Source organism: Mandrillus leucophaeus, unplaced genomic scaffold, assembly GCF_000951045.1.
Source record: "Mandrillus leucophaeus isolate KB7577 unplaced genomic scaffold, Mleu.le_1.0 Scaffold809, whole genome shotgun sequence".
Classification (NCBI taxonomy): domain Eukaryota; kingdom Metazoa; phylum Chordata; class Mammalia; order Primates; family Cercopithecidae; genus Mandrillus; species Mandrillus leucophaeus.
The window spans coordinates 650458-656829 of NW_012108797.1; positions in this window are offsets into that span (position 1 = coordinate 650458).

The window sequence follows — 6372 nt, forward strand, 5'->3', positions numbered from 1 at the left end:
CAGCACTATTCACAATAGCAAAGACTTGGAACCAACCCAAATGTCCATCAATGATAGACTGGATTAAGAAAATGTGGCACATACACACCATGGAATACTATGCAGCCATAAAAAAGGATGAGTTCATGTCCTTTGTAGGGACATGGATGAAGCTGGAAACCATTATTCTCAGCAAACTATTGCAAGATCAGAAAACCAAACACCTCATGTTCTCACTCATAGGTGGGAATTGAACAATGAGAACACTTGGACACAGGGTGGGGAACATCACACACCAGGGCCTGTCGGGGGTTGGGGGCCTGGGGGAGGGATAGGATTAGGAGATATACCTAATGTAAATGACGAGTTGATGGGTGCAGCAAACCAACATGGCACAAGTATACCTACGTTAACAAACCTGCACGTTGTGCACATGTACCCTAGAACTTAAAATATAATAATAAATAAATATATAATAAGTTAGTAATATATCAATTACTAATATTCAGAAAAATGATTGAGATAAAATTGAAAAATGAAGAAATAAAATATCTGACAAATATTAGACAGCCATGTATCTATTGAAATGAAAATTTTTATAATGGTATGTAAAGGAAAAGCAGATTACTAACAGTAACAGTATTAGAATTAGGTATGATTGGGTGGTTGGTGGGCTTATGGATTTATATATTCTTTTTTTTTACTTCATTGTAGACTCTTCCACATTTTCTCAGGGGGCATGTTTGACTTCTACAGTAAGGAAATGCCTGCAAATAGTATGATCTTATTTTATGGCACATATTTTATATATATACTTCTCTGTAGCTGAACAGGGTCTGATTTAAGTGCCTCCACTACCTGTTTGAGTCTTGAGATCCTTACAATGGTTGAATCCCTCACATTTCCTTCCCTTGCTCCGCTGACCTCTTCTAAGGACTACATGTTTGTAACTAGTATGCATTAGAAATGAGGCTCTCTTCCCGTTCCTCTGACTATCCCTCCCTCCAATCAAGTTTGAGATGGTCAAGGTGTAGTACTAAATTATTAACATGGGGAAGGAGGCATCTCTTTCTTAAATTTGACCTGATGAAAATATTTTCTAGAGAAATATTTTTGCTAGAAAAAGTAATACTTATGGAGATAATATAATAGTTTAAACAGATTATAAAATAGTATTCTTAGTTGCCAATTCAATTCTTTAAAAAATATGTATGAATAGAAACAGAAAGGATTGTTTTTCTGGCTCTGCTTGACATGTGGCATGTATCTATAGTTCCCTTACTTTTTTCCAGTAAAAATGTTTTATTTTTTGCAAATAAAGAAAATAACTATTATTTAAAAGCAGGTTATAAATAATGTATATAGAACTATCCCGGTTATACTTAAAAATACATACAGAAGGAAGGAAACCCTCAATAATGTACACTCAATTTCATTTATTTGGTGGCTCTCAAATATGCATTTCATCCACTTATTGATTTCACAAATATTAATTAGGCAATCACTATATATTTTCAATCTAAACACTTATGTCCTTTCTGTAGATTTCCTCTCAATTATCACTGAATGTGTTAGTGCAGTGGAGTTGCATCTTAAGCCAAGGATGGATTCTAAAGTCAGCATATAAGGTAGAATCCTACCTAGTCAAACTTACCTACTTCATAGCATATTAATATAAGTTATAATGTTAGTGGGGAAAAAATCAAAATATTTAAACTTAAAATTAAACTCCCATTTAATTTTATGGGAATAGAGACTTCTAAAAACTTTCATGTCTATAATTCTTGTGTATTTTCCAAATTTTCTATAGTTTACTTGAATTACATACATGGAACAATGAAATACATAGTTTTAAGATAACCTAGACTTTTTTCACTCTTCACTGTATATATGGGCATTTAATTTTATGTAAATAATATATATAAAACACACACACACATATATATATACAATTTTAAAATTGAAATATATGTATTCCAGAATAAGGAAGAAGGGAGAGAGGAGGAGAGGCCAGTTTTCACTGCTCTGCTTGTGAATGGGATGGAGGAGATTATATGTGTGTGTGTGTGTGTAGAGATAAATATATTGCATATTATATATAGTATACTATATAGCTATATTAATCATATTATATATTATTATATAGATATAATATATAGAGATAAATAGATACATAGATACAAAATTTGTTTACACCAGGACACTATTTTATACATATTTTCTATCTAACAATGCAATGTAAGTATTTCTATGCCAATAAATACTGTACTTCATCATGTTAAAATTAACAGGAATTTATCTACCACTTGTTTAATATTTAGGCTGCCTCTATGTTTTTGCTATTATATCTCAAACCTTACCCAAAATCTTTGCACACAACCAAAATTATTTCCTAAGGAAAAATTTCTAAAAGTGAAATTGCTGGGTCTAAAAATCTGAAACATCTTATTTATTTTTATGTGTACTACCAAGAAGGCCTGCAAGGTAATTTAATCAATTTACACATGTACTGACAGTCCATGTGAATGAACTCATATAAAATGGATGGTATGATTTTTTAAAAAATATTCACCAATTTCACAGGTGAATGAGTGCCTTGAAGTTTTAATTTGTCCATTTTGACTCCCAGGGAGGCTGAATAATTTATACTTATTCCCCATATATGTGTCTTCTTTGGTCAACACTCTATTGAAGCCCTTTCACAAGTTTTCATGCTGTTTGTAACTATGTGTACTAGTAGTTTGTTCACTTTTAGGAACATTTTATTACAGGTAACCAATCTTTTAGATAGTCTCACTAGTCGTAAGGAACAGAGATTTAGACTAGTTTAGTTGAGGTAGGATTTACGGTGAGAATCTATGAGGCAGTAGAGAAGATTATGATCTCAAGGGAAACTGAGAATAGACAGTAAATTCCTAATGGACGTCTAAGAGCAGGACCTGAGCGCTGCAGTGCTCTGTCACTACCTTGGCTCAGTTGTTCTCAGTCTCTCCTCTTATCCTCATTCATCCTTCTCCTCCTGTGTCACCGAGGAGACCTCATGGCTTCAGCTTCCTCATAATTTCACCCTGCTCATGTATCAGGCTTTCCCAGCTTCCTAAGGTAGAAACCCTCTTCCCACAAAAGCGCGTGTACCCCACCAACCCTAAACATGCACAAACCTGCATAGAATTTCAAATGGTCCACAGACATTCCTAGTTGAGAACACCTGGTCTAGGCTAAGTAATACGGTCAGTGAGTGAGAGTTCCTGGGACATTGTCTCAAACCTGGCTGAGGGGCTACTTGGGTGGGGATGGATTGGCAGGCAGTGACTCTACCGCAAGGCCAGCCTCCTCCTGAGTTTCCTGGAGGGAAGGAGGCCAGAGGTGAGAGGCCTAGCAGGCTGCATTCCTTTAACGGAACAAAACCATACTAGTTAGTTGTGAAAATTAAACACTTCCATAAGTGGGAAAGATAGGAGATCATTTTTCTATAATCGGATAAAAACAAGACACTTGTTAGGCTTGTGAAATTAAATAATTCAAACTTAAAGCTGCTGGAACTTTAAATTATTCTGAGCCTTGAGAGGAATGTGGCTATGCAGCTTGAGTCACAGGACATGAAGCTGCAACTTCTGCCTTTTTTCCCCCCTGTAAATAATTAAGACAAAATGGTACCAGAGATAAGACTCCCTGAGATCACTACCCCTGCTCACGGAAAAATAAATAGCTGCAGTATATGCACAGGTCTTGTATGGAAAATGCAACCCTGCTAAAATTTCTCTGTCTCTGCCTATATAAGTGAAACCTTAATTTTTCCACTTTGGAACACTGATTCCATTTGTTTGGAGCTGGTGTTTCAGGGTGGCTATACTCAAGCTTTGCACTTGAATAAACTCTGTACTTAATCATGTTTTCTGAATCTCATTATTTAAGGTTGACAGGCTCTCCAGGGATTAATTTATCAAACACATAACATGTTGATTAATTTTAGGAAAATGTAGGTTTTAAATTTCAAACTTGCTATCTTGTTTTTTAAAGCTATTTGGGAAGTATCAGACACATTTTCTAACTGATAAATATAAACACAACCAAATTATGAAGAATTTTTTACTTAGTAGAAAATCTTATTTATTATTGTAAATTATTTTTCTCCCTAAAGAGTACGTTTTAAAGGTTGTGAACAATTGGCATATTTTAAAAGTTTGTGATTCCTTTTGTAGCTGATTAAAAACATTTTAATCTGATATATGACAATTTAGCCAAATAACAAGGCACCCCAATGAAAAGAGAACTTTTGGGATAAATGCCCATTCCCCCATCTTCAAAATGCGTTAAGTATTGTATTCTTCAATGTAAAAAGAAAGCATTTTAAATTAAACACTGGAACAGAAGGATACACAGAAGAAAATGTTCTACTTCCACTCGCAGCCTCCTTTCTTTATACGCACCTTCTTGGCCATTTATGTGCAGGTAAGAGGCTCAGAGGAAAAATAATGACTACTGGGAGAGAAGGTGGGGTGAAGGAGCCGTTTGGGGGGAGGTTAGAACAGGGGAAAGAGATAAGTCCACAATAATTGTAAATTGACAATAACCCCAAGAAAAACGCTGCCTCTCCCTGATGATTAGAGAAACCAAATACTATGCCTGGCCAACTGAAATGCCAAGGTGGAAAAAGAGCCATCCTAGGCCCAGGGTGAAGGAAGAGCGGAGGGATGCTGGTTCCTGCTGTTTCGCTTGTGAGTGGGAGGGAAAATTGGTAGTCTCAACTCACCTGTGACGTTGCTGTCACATAACGGGAGTCTACTCAAGTGCTTTTTTTCCTGCCTTTTGTATCTTCTGGTTAATTATTACTATTATGGAGAAGAAGAAAATTCTGGTCAAGGTACAAGGAAAACAACTGTCCCAGACGCTGCAGGTTTGTGTTCTGGCTCGTGAACTCTGGGGGAACCCCGGGGCTGTGATGGCTGACTGCTGCGGGTAGAGTCCTAAAGTGGGTCCCGATATGCGTTTTTGATACTCCTTCCTTACCCAAGGTCCATCTTGGGTGGTCCTTGGGGCAAGCGGAATAAGAATACGGGTATATGGGTATATGCTATACCCATATAGCCTTCCCCACAGGGGTGGGGATAAGAACCCCACTCCCTGTGTCCTACACCCATTTTGGTGCAAAAGATTTTGGTTATAGAGGTGTGGAAATGAATCACAGGAGAGGGAAACAGACACACGGAAGGTGAAAGTTCTATTTTAAACAGTCCCCGTTATCGCCTTCCCCCATTGTGGATGTTTAAATAGCAAGTAGGGCCAGGGGCAGAGTGTGGCTTTGGAGAGAGGATGGATAAAAGGGACAAAGTTGGGAAATATGGGGCTGGAAGACGTTGGACGGGGAAGGGGCCGGGTCGTGTCGGGTCTGCGCGAGCGCTCGGCGGCAGCAGCCTCCACTCGCCCCACCCTGGCCGTCTGCAGGTCTGCGGGTTAAGTGTCGCTGCGGTGCACCTCAAGGTGAGAATCCGGAGGAGGAAACTTGCAAGGATAGCTTCAGGTCGATGCTAGGGACAGTGATGGGGGCGGAGTGTGTGTAGGGGCGGAGACAGAGCCCAGTTAGGGGCCCCACTCCAGATCCTCCCTTTTTGATGCCTGCATAGGCCTAGGGAAGGATCTACAAGAAAAATGCTAGGCTTTGAAAGAGGGAGGAAAGAAGAGATAGCGGGAGGGAGGTGCTTCAACAGGAGGCCTCCCGGAGAGCGCATAAGTCCTCTCTGGTGGGAAAAATAAAAATTTAAAAACCGTCGATATCCAGGGCTCTGAATTTTGAAAGGTGCGTAGTAGGGCCACTGTCTTCGGTGCTGATATGTCTACCAAGCACTGTCTTTTCGCTCGCCTTTTATCTCCTAGGAGTGATGGAGTGCCAAGTAGAATAAGCTGGAGGGAAATCTCAACATGGAAAACGTCCTCCAGGAAAAATAAAAAACGAAACAGAAGGAGGGCAGCAGGCCCCTGTGCAAAACGGAGAGGAAGTTCCCCCTTTGTGAGGGAATAAAGGCCAGGAGTCTGAAGGAAATAATAGTGTCCAAGATTTTAAGGGAGGTGTAGTCTTATCAATAACATTGATATGATAAATGCAGATAAAGATGATATGCAATGGTTCATTCAGGGAGAAGATGACAGAGTTAAGGCAAAAACTCGGGATTGAAGTTAAGGTATAGTCCATGGCCTTGATAGGGACCACCTCATTCATTATCACCATTATGATGCCTTATACCTTGAAAATAGAAGTTTTCTACCGGGCACGGTGGCTCACGCCTGTAATCCCAGCACTTTGGGAGGCCGAGGCGGGCGGATCAAAAGGTCAGGAGATCGAGACTATCCTGGCTAACACGGTGAAACTCCGTCTCTACTAAAAATACAAAAAAA